This window comes from Adiantum capillus-veneris, chromosome 23, assembly GCF_014529385.1.
Source record: "Adiantum capillus-veneris isolate H3 chromosome 23, ASM1452938v2, whole genome shotgun sequence".
Classification (NCBI taxonomy): Eukaryota; Viridiplantae; Streptophyta; class Polypodiopsida; order Polypodiales; family Pteridaceae; genus Adiantum; species Adiantum capillus-veneris.
Window position 1 is genome coordinate 148,770,942 of NC_140953.1, and position 17,076 is coordinate 148,788,017.

Sequence of the window (17,076 nt, forward strand, 5' to 3'; positions counted from 1 at the left end):
AAACTAGGATCAGCAGCTACACTCAACACTATGGGCATATAGGGTAACTTACAAAACATCTATAGGAACAACACCGTACAACATGGTGTTTGGCCTAAATGCTATATTACCCATAGAGTTTCTAATTCCAACTCTACGAGTAGCGAAACGCTTAGAATGGACAGGGCATGAGCTCTCTTCAAGAATAGATGATCTTGAAAAGCTAGATGAACTTCGCTTGAGAGCTGTAGCTTCAATCCATGCTAAAAAGAGAAGACAAAAAGAGTTTTTTGACAAGCATGTGCGCACGAAAGAGTTCAAAATAGGTTATTATGTACTTGTGTATACCTTGAAGCAACATGCCAAGAAACTTAAAAAGCGATGGATGGGACCCTTTGTGATTAGTGACCTATCACAAAGCGGAGCTGTCAAGCTTGCTACATTAGCAGGAGAAGAAATGCGAAATTGGATTAGTGGGTGTCGATTGAAGAAATATCATTTATCACTAACACAGGATATGCTTCAAAAAATCCATCAAGAAAAACAACGAATGAAGAAGAAACAGAGGGTACGAGAAGAAGCCCAAGCAGAAGCAAAATAACGCATCGCAAAAAGAAGGCTTCTACGACAACAACAACAATGTGGATCACCGTTGTGAATCAATGCCATTCGACTAACGAATTTTAATAAAGACACAGTGGAGCCAATAATTGCAGTCAAAGTGGGTAGCAATCAGGTTGAATCGACGGCATTGCTTGATTCTGGAGCTCAAGCAAATTTGATCTCTTACAAATTATACAAACAGCTCAAGCCCACAGGTCAACTTCATCCTATGGGCCACAAGTGCTGGAAAGTAGTACATCACATTCACTGAAAACATTGGGCTAGACTATATTGCATGTACAAATACATCAATATATTTACTCACACAAGTTTTATGTGGTCGAGGATGAAAGCACACAACATCCCATGTTGTTGGGACAACCTTGGCAAAAAGAGTACAATGTGCAGATAGATTGGAATGCGAATGCAGTCAAGATTCAGCATGCACAAGAACAATAGGAGATATCCTTTGCTCAGCAACCTCAGAATAATCCGCTGCCAGCAATGCAATCCTTAGATAAAAATCCAAAAGGAAGGGTGCCACTAATGAACAAACAGGGAACTTCCAGCCATGCTCACTACATGCATAAGAAGTCACCAACCGCAGTGAAAAGATCAAGGTTACCAACACAAGAAAAACAAGTATGGGTGCGGAAGGATAGGAATGACAGGGCAGACAAATCACAATACAACAAAAGAATTCAACAGAAACAGATAGTTCAACCAAAAACCAAGGGAATAAAACAGATATGGATCCCAAAGAAAATGCTCAGCAACAACTCAAATGCGACTCGCATTTGGATCCCGAAACCGAAGCAACAGGAACTCCCTTCAGTACAAGCAAACCGACTGATGTGGGTGCCAATCAGCAACAAAACAATGGCAACCAAGGCAGTAGCAATAAACCTACAAAGATCGGCCAAACAAAGCTACAAATGGAAAGCAAAAGATACAAGGTCTACGGCCAATTCCGCTACAAAAATTCTCTCCAAGGAGACAACTACGGCCATATCGACAATAGCAGCAACACTCGCGACTGTTGCAAGAAAAACAATCAAACAAAGAGTGGTAGAGTTACAAATTTTACTTACAAAGAAACTCCACCCACAAAATCAACAACAAACAGAAAACCTCGATGGCAAATGCCAATAAGCATCTTGCTTATACCCATCTCTTGCACAACATTAATTTTTCCATGCATTGACCGAGTATGCATAAAATAGGGCCACATTACAGGGCCAAGCATTGGCACAATTTTTTCAACCCATGCATGGCACATACTCTGAGGCGATACCTTGTCGCCCGGGAGGACTCCGGCTAGGAGGGGGGGAGGCATTCTCAAATGCGGACCCAATGGCAGAAAGAGCAAAAAAGGGTATTTTTTTCGACTATTTTTAAGGGTTGTTGTTTGATTGCAAATTTTTTGGACTAACCCAAATACATATGCCCCTATACAGCATGAATCTATAGGTATATGGGGCCAAACACCAAATCAAGCCCCTAGGTGTGTGTATATAAGTAAAAATAGCCATTTTTTGGATAAAATATGGGTAAAACGGAGAAATCCAGCCATACAAATTGCATGTGAGTGTATATAATGTTTTGTGGTGATGTTTTTGATTTATTATGATTTTTTGGGGATTTTTTGGGTTTGATTTGCTATTTTTCTTTTAATTTTACTAATTTTTGGCAAAAAAACTTCAAAAATACAAAAAGCAGGTGAAAAATGATCGTATCAAAAAACAAAAAATATGGGGATGATCAGTGACTATAGGAAAATCTATGGTACAGTGGGGGTGCAATTATGTGAATGAAGCGTAGAGCGTGTTTTGGCTAGATTTTGACCGAAACGTCAAATTTCTCGTAAACTGGGCAAATGGAGTCCAAATCAAGAAATTTTGGAGCCTAAACCGCATCTTACAAGAAGTTGGGAGCACATGTCAAATTTCATGAAAAGTGGTTCGGAGACCCCCATTATAAGAATTTTTCATTTCATTTTAAGCTCATTTCCACTATTGACCTTTGAGAGAGAGCTTCTGCCATCTAGAGCGAACGGAACTTCCAGCAGCTTCTACGACGCGCACGACTACCCGACGGGCTTCAGCCATGAGAGGTAGGCTCACCACCTTGAGCTTTTTGCGCATGTTTGTCGTTTTGTCGCGAAAACTAGCGTAGGGTTCACACAGAAAGCGGACAGTAGAGACCTACGAGTAGAAGTGGCCACCTAATGGCTAACCCAAAAGCAATGAGACTTCATCGGCAACTTACCCTAGCATAGTAGACAAGTCTTGGATGCCCAAAGGTAGTAGAAAACCATCGGGAAAAACCCTAATTCTTAGAGCCCCGCAAGAGGCCACCAAATGGGAAATCGGCGGAGAGGTGCCCAAATGCTACCAAAATTCATGGGTAGGAGCATCTCGACATGCTCGACAAGTCTATGTAGCCCACATGACCAAAAGGTGACCCAAAGCGGCACTAAAACTTCAGACATGGCATAAGACACACAAAGCGTCAAATAGCTCTCACGGCCAAACCGCATGTCCGTTTGCCACCAAACTTCACGAGCGGCTTTCCTAGACCATCAACAACCAAGTCCTATGGTGGTAGACCACCACAAGTCATTGAAGATATGTAAACGCAACCACGGGTGCTTCTAGAGCGACAAATTGCCAAATGGAGCTCCGGTGAAGCCAAAGTCGACAAAAACCATACGGCAAGGATCCCCAAGGGATCGGGAAGGTATGGAGACCAACATCAAGAAATGTCATCGCCGAAAAGCACACCAAAAGTCAGAAAACGGCTCAAAGGCTTTGAAATCTGCACAGGGAGTTACTTTCTATCTATTTGACTTTTTTGTTGAAATAAAGCTTAAAAGAGACTCAGGGGGACTAAGGGCAGGCACCAGCAACAGTCTCCACAAAAATTTCATCAGGAGACATCCTACGCGTAGGATGTCTCAAGGCCATTTATGAGCATAGGATGTCTCAATGCCATTTATGGGCGCAAAACCCAACATTTCTCATCACACACATTTTCTGAATAGCCTTTACATGCTAGCCACCAAGTTTCATCACATTTGGACCAAAATTGACCTCATATGCATGAAAAAACGCAAAGTTAGGGCATAGGGGCAATAATGGGCCATAGACCTACCAAAACTTGTCCAAATCACATGAAACTTTCACAACACATTCATGAGCACATTGCCAACCAATCTGTGGGGTCACCTGCAAAAAATGATGAAGTAGACATCCTACGTGTAGGATGTCTATTTGACATTTTTGGCTTACAGAGGGTGTTTTTCAATTCCAGATCTTTTCATATCACCTTCAAGAGCTCATATATCAAGTTTAAAGCCATTCTAATCATTTTTGACCCCCAACACCTCCAAGATACACTTTTTGAGCCCAAAAACACTACACATGGTCTTACAAACATCAAATCTTGTCCAAATCAAAATCCAAGAGCAGCGCCATGTTCCACAGGCCAAAAGCTACCCACAGAACAAATCTCAAGCTATTTTGATGAAATAGACATCCTACGTGTAGGATGTCTCCAGCTTAATTTTGAACTTCTGTGCAAGAAATGACATCATGGAAGCCATTACCATGGTGCAAGGAGCCCATATATCAATTTTCAAGTCATTTGGATATCATTTGCCACCTGCTGTGGACATCCTACCCAATTTGTGAGCCTAAAACCTGAATCTGCCCAAAAATCCACTTTTTGATGCCCAAACCCAAATCCAATCATATAGCCGTGTTGCACAGGCCAAGGATCACCAACCAGCCAAGTATCACCAAAAACTGATGAAAAAGACATCCTACGCGTAGGGTGTCTAAATGATAAATTTTTACCAGAATTGCACTATGAGAACATGCACAGTTTCCCAAGTTCCTTTTAAGTTTTATTTTCAATTTTCAAGTCATTTGGATTTTTAAAACTCAGTTTCTCAGCTGATATGGAAAAAACGCTAACTTTGGACTACTGAGTGCAACAGGATCTATGGCAGCCACAAAACACTGGCAAAGAAGAAGAAGATAACCATAAAAGATTACTTGGAAGAAGTAGAGCCGTTTGTCATCCCAGAAGGAACTCTAAAGCCAACCAGCACATGGATTCAAGAGGACTTGCTAGAGTCAAATGATCTGAAGATCTACCAAGGCGTGTTCAAAGATACCGAAGGAAATGTAATAGAGCTACCCATGTTACCGCGGGAGCTCAATGAGTTTGTCAGAAGCAAGATGGCAGAGTACCTGGAGAAGATAGATCTCCACAATTATTTTGAAGCTGTGCCGGCAGGAATTGACATAAAACGAGTATGGGAGTTTGTGACTACAATCAAAGAAGATTGAGTGGCCAGAGTCACGGATCTGCAGGGCAAGCCGGACACTGTGATTGTAATCACAGAAAAAGTAGTGGCAGCTGCACTAGACCTCTCCAACAAAGGGGATAGTGTAACCAAAAGAAGAGATGAAGTCAAGGTGTACACAGAAAAGAAGAACAACTACGCCTTTGAAGACATTGCAAACCCCAAAGTGGCCATCATGAGTCAGCTGTATAACTAGTATTTCCATATATGTATAAAGCAGCCAGAAAAGTACAGAATGCCGCCTGGAGCAATTGCCACAACCTTCACTTGGGGAATGTAGAAGAGCAAGCCAAAGGTAATCAACTATGTAGCCTATATCCATGATAATTTGGTGAAGATGGGCAGCAAGAACCCCACCTACATTGTGCCAGGCGAGCTAATCACTAAAGTGGTTTATGGAGCATTGCACGCCAAGGGAAGATGGCCTAACCCTCCATCACAAAATGACTGGCTAAGGCTCAAGGAAGATAAGGAAGAGGAACAGCCCAAAGCACCCAGAGTTGCCACAAGGTTGAAACGCCGGTTAGAAACCGTGCAAGAGGAGCAGCCACAGTTGAAAAAAGGAAAGAAGGAATCTGTACAAGTGCCGGTCAAAGAGACAAAATCACAGAAGGCGGCACGACTAGAGCGGCTAATGGAAAGTTTCAGAGCCGAAAGAGCCCTCAAGGGAGATATGAGCGAGCTATGGAAGCCGTCACTAGAAGCAATGTCGGGATCATCCCGAAGGGTGCATAGAGACAGATTTGAAGATTATATTAAGAATTTTGAGATTCTGGATGCCACGGCAGAAAATATCCCACATGTACCATTTACAGAAGCAGAAGTGGAGGAAGTCCAACATCAACTGCTAGAAGAGCAGGAAGGCCAAGAGAGAGAGAGAAAGACAAAGGCGGACAGGGACTTCAAGAAAAAGCCGGCAACTCTATCGTCCAGCCCGGAGTCCAGCCCATCGCCATCACCACCTCCTCGTAGCCCTCCACAAACTCAATAGAAGGAGGAGCTAGACAAATCTGAAGATCAAGAAGATTCAAGGCAAGAACAGAGCCAAGAGCAAGAGCAAAAAGAAGAAGCTAAGCCCAAAAGTGAGCAGCCAGAGCCAAATGAAGCAAGGTATAACACGTTTCTAGATCTACTAGCTGCTAGATATTCAAAGAAAGAGGCAGCCACAAATGCATTTGACTTGGCAAGCACAGGGCCCAAAGAGCAGATGCAGAGCCTGCGGTTAGTGGAGCTAAAAGAGATGGCCACTGATACAGTGGACCTGTAGCCATCCACCAATGATTGGGATGTGGTGATGACCAAGCTAATGGGGCTCAGGGCACAATCAATGGCCACGAAAAGTGAGATGGCTAATCTCAAAGCCACTGAAGTGCAGATCAAGTCTAAAGTCGACACTCTACAAAAACAAAGCCAAAGGCATATAGAGAGAGAAGCAGAGCTGCAAGCCAGTCTGGCAAAGACATTGCAAATATGCCAAGAGATGGAAAGAGAAAATGAGGCAACAGCTCAAAGACTGCAAGGAGTTGAAGACGAGTACAGAAAACTCAGCAAGTCATTGACAGATGCAGAGAGGGAAAGGAACAACCTAACCCTACAACTTGCTGAAGAGTCCAAGGAAGTGGAAGCCATGTGGAATGCCAAAGAGAAGGAAAAAATAGAGCAGGAGGCTATCCAAGATGAGGTCATTGAGCTCAAGGACCAAATTAAAGTTAAAGACCAAACCATCCAACGGCTACGGGCATCTCCAGCCAGAGTCAGAGCGACTAGCTCGACTCACACCACTTCAGAGAGTCAGCTTTATGAAGAACAAATGAAAGAGCTCCAAAAGGAATTGACCTTAGAGAAAAAGCAGAGGCTGATGATGGCCGAGGGGTCAGTTGTCATGAAAACCCGCATGGAAGAAGAGCACAAGGCAATGCAAAATGAGCTAGAAACCATCAAGAAAAAAATTGAGGAGGCGGAGAAGATAAATGCCGATTTGAACGACCTCCTTGTGAATATGGGAGAGCAAGCTGAAGCAGAAAAACGGACATTCCAAAAGCAAATAGAAGAGTTGAGAGGCCAGCAGACAGAACAACAGTTCAGCACCAGGCCAACAGCCATGGAAGGAATAGATCTAGAGACCCATGCAAGAGGAAATCCTTGTAGGACCCTCTCAAGAGCCACAGGATCTGACACAAGAAGAAGAAGAGAAGCTGCGAAAGGCCATAGAAGCGGAAATCAAAGACATGGCCAAAGAAGCCTTGGAATGGGAGCAGAGGGTTTTTAAATCAATGACCATTGAAAAGATAGATGCCAGCAACCTTCGGTGTGAATGGCTACATCCCTCTCTCCCATATCCTTTGCTAAAGTACGAAGCCACCACAATCAACAAGAGAATCATAGAAGAGCCAACAGTGCCACTGTACACAGCAGACATCTCCAAGCCTGAAGGGGTAAAGTTGATAGTCGACTCCCAGCCCAGGTGGAGAAAGGCATGGTTGACAAAATATCCACAGTATCTAATCCATTTGGTAGAGGCACCAAAAGTCATCAAAGATAACCTAAGTTTCTGCCCTCTACCAAGGATGCGGACGTGGAAGGCCCATGAGCTATTGCAAAGAAGCCAACCTACTTGGCTAAACTACCCGAAGCTGTCAGGCTCGAAGGCAGGCAAGAGAATAAGTGTTCAATACATGGTGAAAACCCTAACGGGCGCCATCAAATTGTTCACTAGCTCGCCTGACCTATCTTGCATTATGATGAGATTGATTTGCAAAACCCTTTTGGAAGTCTTTGAGACGTTCAAACCAGGCCAGGCGACAGACAGTATCTTATTCTTTAAAGATACATACAGATGTGCATACGATCTGTCTGGTCAGCCTTCCAAGAAGGTGATACATGCATTGTATCAAAGGATCATGTTTTTGCCATCCTATCACCTCCAGGCCTTTGAAGAAGCTTTCTACACCGGCTTCTTCACAATCAGCACTGACATATTCGCCCCAACACTACTGGCTCAACATGCAAGATATGAGCCACTGCTCAAGGTGAGAGAAATTCTAAGATAAAGAAGCAGCTCAACAGCCATGTCGGGGACAACATGAGCAAGGAGGGGGGGAGTGTTAGAAGCTGAACACACCCTACGGAAAATGATTGCTCGGCAGATTATTACTTTTTGTAATTAATCATTTATTGAGAAAACCCGACATTTTACCTTTGTGAATATTGGGGCTTACAGAAGTTTCTAGATGTATCCCAGTTTTGACATTTAGATTGAGTAGATGGTTAAATTGGAACATTAGGGTTTGAGAATTGTAAGGTATTTATACCACTTTTTGACCTTAATGGAAAAACCTTTTGTCATTTTAAAAAGTTTGAAGTTTGTGAGTGAGCGTACTATGTACGAGAGAGAGTGAGAGCTTCATCTTGACACTACGCGCACATCGGTGGTCGGAATCGAATGCGGAGAAATGCAGAGTGTTGCCCCTGATGAGAGCTACGCGCCAATACCTACATTGTGCGTGTACGGTCCAGTTTTGCGAGCTCCATCTACGAGCTTCATCTGGTGATTCGATGAGCATACGTTGTCTGTTTTTGCATTGCAGCATATCCACACGTTCGCATTGAGTAGAGCTACACATTAGGCACTTTAGATTTTGGAAACGAAAACCTGCAAATTTTGGCCAGACATCCTACGTGATTTTGCACCAGGTGTTTTGGTTTGGGGTTTTGGTTCATAGACCTTAGGGAGAGCGACCTATTGGTGTTAGTAGGGCCTCCTTCAAGTTCTGTGGCGTTTCGAGATTGTTTGATGGATGTTCGGCTCTAGAAAACATTGTAGGAAGTTTCCTCTTATGCACTCTTGAAGGCTGTAGCTTAGACATTGGGTAGAGACCTCTGTAGGAATTAGTTAGGAGCCGGTCAAGTGTAGGTTGACACCCTATGCTTGCTTCCACGTGCCTGCGGGTCGAGCTTCGTCCTTAGCTAACAAATCTTGTTAGATGAGTTCTCGATGTGCTGACGTCCGTCGCGGCGTAGCCGTCCAACAGTCACTTTTAAGGTCAATCCTATTGAAGTAGGTCAAACCTTGTAGCTTATCAAACAAATCTTCCACCCGTGGTACAAGAAATATGTTTTTGATAATGATATGGTTTAGCACTCGATAGTCCACACATATATGGTATGTACCATCTTTCTTTTTCACTAAAAGAACTAGAGAACAAAAGAAAGAGGAGCTAGGCCTCACCATCCCTTTGTCTACCAATTCTTGTACTTTCCTCATGATCTTGTCTTGTTGAGCTTGTGAAAATTGATAAGGAGGCTTGTTAGGCGGTGAGCTTCTTGGTAGGAGCTCAATTCGATGGTCATCATCCCCTCATTTTGGAGGTAAGTCCATTGGGATATCATCGATGAGCATATCTTGAAATCCATTTAGAAAATTAGAAAAGTCTAATTCTTCTTGATTCCTAACACTTTGCTTTGTTAAAACATTAGCATCATCTAGAGACTCTTTGACAAAAATCATGTACGAGAAAACTGAGCTTTTCATTGACTAATCAAAACGGATGAATTTATAATTGTTATAGTACGACCAAACTCATTAGAATCTATATACATGCTCTTTTCCCTATAGGTAAAGTAGATTCGTCTTTCAAGGAACTTCATGTTGGCAGCCATGTGGTTGAACCATGCTGCCCCTAGGATAACATCCTCATGTTGGAGAGGAGAGATGAAAAAGTCTTCTTTGTCGATGTAGCTTTGGACATGAAGCCTCAAATTTCAAATCAAGGGAGTAATGGAGGCTTGCTATCTCATGAAAGCTCCATCGGCAAATACAGTATCTCCCATCTCAAAAGCTTGAATGCCCAACTTAGTGGCCCACTCCATTGATATGAAGTTGTGAGTAGAACCAGGGTCAAACAAGATGAAGGTATCATGCTCACTTACCTTTCTCCAAACATAGGAGAGAGGTGATCCTTTGCAATGAGCATCCTCTTTTAGAGCTTCAATCATGGAAGTTGTAGGAGTTTCATAGCGGGCACTTCTCTTGGGGAAAGAATGATAGCCATGTCCTTGCTCCCCACACTTAAAACTTTTGTGGTCTTTAAAAAACGCTTCAAGATCTTCAGGAGATAGTTTATTTTTACCTTTGTAAACTCCCTTCTCCTTGGACCGATTGTTGTTGTTGTTGGAATTGCCTTCGGAAGAATTTTGGGCATTGTTTTTTCCCTTTGCATCACTTTTGTCTTTGCTTTCCATGGGCCTGGAATTCCTTCTATCCCCTTGTTGGAAATTGATGTGCAAAGGAACCATAGTGTGTTGGATTACTTTGATGATAGAACTAGGCCGTTGGGAGTTGACGTACTCAGCCATCTCTTCAGGTAATCTTGCACAAAACTGTTGCTTTTGCTTGACAAAGTCTATCTTTTTAAAGACATTAGCCTTGAGATGTAAATCCCAAAACCTGTTCACATATTTGTGGATAGACTCGCTAAAGAGCAGCTTCAAACTCCGCCATTCGGTAAGCACTTTGTCCTTTGCATCGCTTGCAAGGAATTGCTTCATGGTGGAAACTCATAGAGTTTTCCATGTCTTTGGGGCTTTGGCATTGCCACGACGGCTAGCCCACCATTGAGGAGAAGATTTCAGGAAGTGCATAGCTACATGGCGTAGCTTGGAGGACTCCATGAAGCACTCATCTCCAAAGGCCGCATTAAATTGTTGGATGAAGGCCAATACTTTGTCGGTAGCACCAAAGGTGCCATCATAGGTGAGAAAAGAGATACTCTTTCCTCCCTCTTTGAACTTCTTGAGCTTTTGGGACCTTCACCCCCGGGGGATTCACTAAGTCTTACCGTATGGTATCACGTGAATGTACAATAGGGTGGTTATAAAGGGGAGAAAAGGTGCATTTTACAAAGGATGGTCCCATATATAGGGGTAAAAAAGGGGAATTTGGTGCACGCATGTGACGTGTCCTTATTATAAGTGGTGAATCCCCTGAGCCTTCACCATGCAGGGTAAGATTTATGATGTCCTCTCCTCTTGTTATATTCTCTAGGCAGGAGAATAGCTGTTGTTTTCGTCGGAAGACGAGGAACATGAAGAAGAAGGATAAGAGGGTGACCTCTTTCTTTGTTTCCTCTCTTCTCTTTTGGAGTGATGAGGAGAAGGACTATGGGTAGTTGTTGACCGTTTCCTCTTAGGAGGAGGTGGCGATTGTCTAGACCGCCATCTTCAGAGGAACTTAGGGATTTTCTTCTTTCTTGTTCTTTGGACTCCTCCTCTCTTATGGGAGAGAGTCTTCTTTTGGGAGTCTCATCAAGAGGCCTCCTAATATCTCTCTCCTCTTCGAGAGGAAGGGAAAATCCCATAAGCACAAATTTGTTGAGTAACTTCGGCTTGTAAAGCAAGGTTGCCCATAGCTTGTTGCAACCTAGTAACAAGATAATTAACAAACATGGGGCCATCATCATTAGCACCTTCATGTTCAAAATCAAATTTATCAATGTTCATTCTACTCTCTTGGTTATTTTCAACCATGATAATTAAACTTATGTATAAAATTACTTTGTGCTTTTACCCTCAAAAGCCTTGGTCACTAATCTTATTTACCAAGTTTGAAAATTAGTTCTCAAGCAGCCACACCCATGGCTTAAACACTATTGATTACAAAGAATAGTGGAGAGGGTCTAACATTGCTCAATTGATTATGGTTCCTGTCTAATCCACACCGGTGGCTTAGACACTGTTGATTACAAAGACTAGTGGAGAGGGTCTAACGTTGCTCAATTGATTATGGTTTCCTGTTGACCTTGTTCGTAGCTCAATAATGGTTAAGCCAAAGGCAAGCCTCGAGAGAATCCATTATTAAGACTATAGTTCCCAACGATGTACCTCAAACTAAGTCCTTCTCAATCAAGATAATAGGTCCCTGTCCCACTTACTCTATTGCAATGAACATGTCCAACCTTTCATGGACAACTTAAGGACCTCTCTTCTTAAGCAAGAAAAGAGAAACCAATAGCTCTGATACCAATGTGATGGAATAGATTCTCACATCAAGAGAGACTTGGTAAAATAAAATCTTTGTGTTCTTGTGACCTAGGTGATGCAATGAAGATGGAAGGCTTCATGCATCACAAGCATAACATAAACTTTGTAAAAGCATGAACCATCCCCAGCCTCAGTCCCAAGGCCTCAAACACCTTCAAAGGTGGAGAGAGCTAACGGGGAATGAGGGTAAGGAAGAGGAAGACGAAGCATTCATAGGAAAAAAAATTAGATCCTCACTCTTCTTGCTTAGCATAGCATAATAGCATAGTAATGAAGATGGAAAGCTTAAACATTGAAGCGTGGCTCTTGGTTGGATTTGCATTCCATAGCCAAGAGTGTTGCTGTAGGCTCTCAACTTCCCATCAAGCTTGGAGAAGGAGATGGAGCTCTTGCACTTTGCACCTCACATAATGAGAGAGAGAGATTATGTGTGTGGGAGATTATATTCCCCAAGCTAGCTCCCTCCTTCATTTGGTTGACCCCCTCTTCTAGCTCATGGTCGAATCTCATTGGAACCCTTCAAGCCTAGCCAATCATATGCAGAGTGCATATCAAACAAGCATGCTAGCCTTGGGACAAGTGTCCCCCTTTCCCCTTTGAGAGAGAGGACTTGATAAATGCATACACAATTAATTAAATTAGCTAAATATCTTTGGATCCCTTGAGAGGCCAATAAATAGGCTTTAGACACACCATGAGGTAAACATGAAGATGAAGTTGATAAGTCTACTTGTTACTTCTTTAGACAATGCTTGACTTGTGTGAGGGTGTGTGTGTTCTATCTCTAGATCCTACAATGAGGGCTCGCCCCCCTTGAGTAGGGATCATGTTGACTTTTGGGAACACCTTGAACCCTTCAAGCTTGGGGAAGGTTCTCACCTCAAGCTCAGCCCTAGCACCTCAAGCACCTTAGTCAACAAGCACGACAAGCACCTCAATCTTGGGCTGGGTTCCCACCTCATGTACAACCCTAGCTTGCCTAAGATCAAACTTGGAATTTTAACACTAACCTTTGGAGGTCCTTAATGAAGCTAACCCTAAGGTATTTAAGCTCCATTAGGTATCCTTTCTCTTTGACATACCCTCTCTCATTTGGAACCTTTTAACCTTAGCCCCGTGTTGAGATAGATCCATAAGCACATGTCTATATTCTAACCCTTGTTCCCGTTTATTCTCCCACATTAAATGATCAATTTAATATGAGAAAATCATTTAGGCTATATTTTATGATATCTTACACTATCATGGCTGAGGGATTCAACATAGTGAATCTTAAGGAGGGACTGATTGAGGGGGTGCGGCCATCCAACAAGCTTGCACCATCAAATTGTTACCTTAGAAGTATCCATTTGAGAATGAGAAAAAAGAAAAGATATATAAGGATGGTATGGATCCCTATTGCGTAAAGTTGGAATACATGCCAAGTGAGTTAAGGACCTAGTGGATTTTGACTATAGTAGTGATCACTACTTTGATGAGGAAAGAATGATGTATTTGGTAGTGCATAATAGCGACATTGTGGACAAATGGGGAACGGCAGGTACAAAAGACAAAGTTAATGTAGAGCTAGAAGATGAACCACCTATATTAGAAAAACCAAATGCTAAATTGAGGCATGTGAATGAGATAGAGTGAGTCAACATAGACAATATGCATGTGGGGGTGTACAAGTAGGATAATGATGAGCAAATGCTCTACTATAAGTGCAATGAACCCTACATAAGAGAACTATCCGCCCACAAAATATTGTATGTTTTTATGTACATTGAAGGGAGAAACATCCATGTAGTCATGATGGATAAATATGGATGTAGATATTCTCCAGTAGTGTGGATAGGAAAGAGCTTGAGATATATACGTACTTTGGAGGTCCACTCCATCAATACTATATCACTCCTCAACCAATTAGACCTACTCTGATGCATACCAGACCAGAGACTACAAGAGTGAGCCTTGAAAGATCTATAGTGGCAAACTCAGTGAGTCATCAATAATTTTTGGCAATTAGACCAATGGATCCTTGAATTCTAGGGTTCTGATGACCACACACAATGATGTGCCGAATCCAATACACATAATGGGATCCTTTGGCCTCTGTAGGGATCTAGATTGTCAAGTGGGGGTTATGAGATAAGAGGTATCTTACCAGGAGAACCAGGAGTTGTGAGAATGGTGGCAACAGAGTTGCAACATATGAGAACATATCAAGTGGAAAAATGTGTTCCTAAAAAATACAATGGGTTAGAAGATCCATATGCGCATGTTTCAATCTTCAAACAAGTGTTGAGGGAGGTTGAACAAGTAGCAGATTTTCATACTTAGTATGAAGGATTTGGGTTGACCCTAGAAGGAATAGCTTTGACATGGTTCCAATCCTTAAATAGTAGAGATTTTTTAAATATAGATCAATTGTTGCAAGAATTTGCTTAGGAATTCAGTATGAAGGATTTGGGTTGACCTAGAAGGAACATCTTTGACATGGTTCCAATCCTTAAGTAGTAGATCAATTGTTGCATGAATTTACTAAAGAATTCTAAAAAAGGGGAATCAAACTCAACAGCGTGTCCCAAATCTATGCGTTTAAGCAAAAAAATAAAAGGTGAAGAAAGATGTGCTTCGCTTCAAACAATACATAGAGAGATGCGCGTGAAAGAATTATCGCAAGACGAGAGACTTTTAGTACTCTTCATAGAGGGATTGAGAAATGAGACTCTAAAAAAGGACTTATACCTGAAAGCATGTGCAATGTTTGAGCAAGTCACTAGAGAAGCATTGTACCTGGTTGACAATTGTAAGGATTATGTAGAGGTAACAAAGGATTCCAAAAATACATTAAGCAATGCCTCTTCTACGGCGATCAAATCCACTACAAGATGGGGTGTTTACTCTCCAACTGTGCCAAATAACGATTAAATGGTCAAGAAAGTGATCATAAGAATGGACCATGTTAAGAGACCAAATGTGAATATGCAACATTAGCCAACGAGGAGGTGTAACACTTGTGGAGGAGATCATCCCACCCAATGGTGTAACGAACATCCAAGACAAACAACAATAAACATGTAATGAGTGTTAAAGTGGTGTGGGATTGAACAAAAATGGACCAATCACAAAACACATGAGTGTTTCTACAACCAAAATTAAGTGAGGGAGAGACCATACGGACTACCGGGTGTAGCCATTGCCACCTCTGTCGAGGTACCAAATAGGGCAGAATAATGCAACACAAAGGGGAGATAAGCCTCAACTAGTGTTGGGCCAACAACTTCCATTACTCCAAGACAATCAAGCAATTCTCAGATAAACCCAACCAATAGAGACACTCATGAACCAGTAAATAATGCCACCAACTCCATATTATGAAGAGCTGAATGAGACTTACGAGAGAGAATTGAGGAGTATTGCATATGCCGACAGAGGTCATCTCTCTTGGAGAAGTGCAGATGATGTTGTAGAGCCATCATATGTTTCTCAACTGCTGAAGAATCATTATATGATGGATAAAAACACACTCATGTTCATAGAAAATTAGAATTATAAACCTTCCTAGGATAGGACATCCAATGGGGTCTTCATAGGCAGCCCAACTAGAAGGGCCTAGAGGTGATCACTCGGGGCACAAAATTTCACACACAAGGGTGAGCGTAAAAGGATTTTTGGATTTTATGATGGGTGCAAAATTGATCATTTACTTCCAAACTATCCTACGGATCTTGACAACAAGGGAAAAGGGACCATGAGTATAATTGGAATTATGACATGCTTAAGTGGATCAGAGACTGAGCCGATAGTCCCAACAATGCAGTGACTAGACCTCAAGCTTAGTAAGCTATCAAAGACACACCTATTGGAAACAAAAACAAATTGTCAAATCAGACGAAGTTTGAAAGCTTGTCAGTAAGGACCCCAAGGAAATCATGGAAAGCAAAAAGAGACAAAATGAAAGCAAAAAGGCTAAAAGAGAAAACTAATTTAGAGACCAAGCTGCAACAAACTTGAGAGCAGTTGAAACAAGAAAAGAAAAAAGGAAAGAATTTAAGTAGCGAGACCATCTAAAACCGTGTCTTCATGGTAAGAGAAGGAGAGATTCTAAGGCACATTGTGTCTAAGAATGGCATTTCTACAGATCTGAAGAAGATTCAACTGATTTTTGCTCTATCACGACCAATAAAAATTAAAGAGGTACTAAACTCTAAATTCTAAACCCTAAATTAAAAAATTTAGACACTACCTTTTTACAAACAAATTTGTGTTCTTTGTGGATCATCAAGCACTATTGTATTTGGTAAACAAACTTATTGTTCAATGGTTTATTACATTGCTTGAGTTTTATTTCATAGTGGTGGTAAAAAAGGAACCACACATCAAAGGGCTCACCACTTGTCATGCAATTTCCTCATGGCAAAGCACCCTCATTAGTTCATGATGATTTACCGGATTCCTATCTGTTCAACATTGAGATGGTGCCGAGGTGGAGTGAACATGTCATTCCTTTGCTCACCATTTGATCTTTATAGATCAAAAGGCACCCATTTCTCATTGAGGCAACCAAAACACTTGTGTTGATAGCTAGAAGGCTATATAAGTAAGGAACCAATAATATCATGAGGCTATGTATAGAGTCGAGTGAGTGAAAGGTGTACTTGAGCCAGACTCATGTGCAAAATATGGACAATCATAATGGAAAAGCACAAACATTTTAGAGGTTGATGAGATTGGGTGTATATTGGCCTAGAATGTAGCAAAGTGTTCATGACTACATTAGTTCATGCAACATTTGTACAAATTAGGCAGCTATCAAACATACAACACTGTTTAGGATCAGGATAGCACCTAAGTGGAGCTCGTACATTGTGGATTGCCTGATTACCTAACAACAAAAATCTTACGAGAAGGGTTGAGCAAAGCATGGATAAAATCCATTCAGATAGAGGAAAAAAGTTACGTGTTGATTTCCAATCACCTATCCAAGAAAGGAAAAAATAATTAATTGCAAATATGTGCCATAGAAAGTGAATACATTTTGATTCTTAGGTAAGCTCATGCTAGATAGGCATGCAAACATTTTTCTGATGACAAAACCA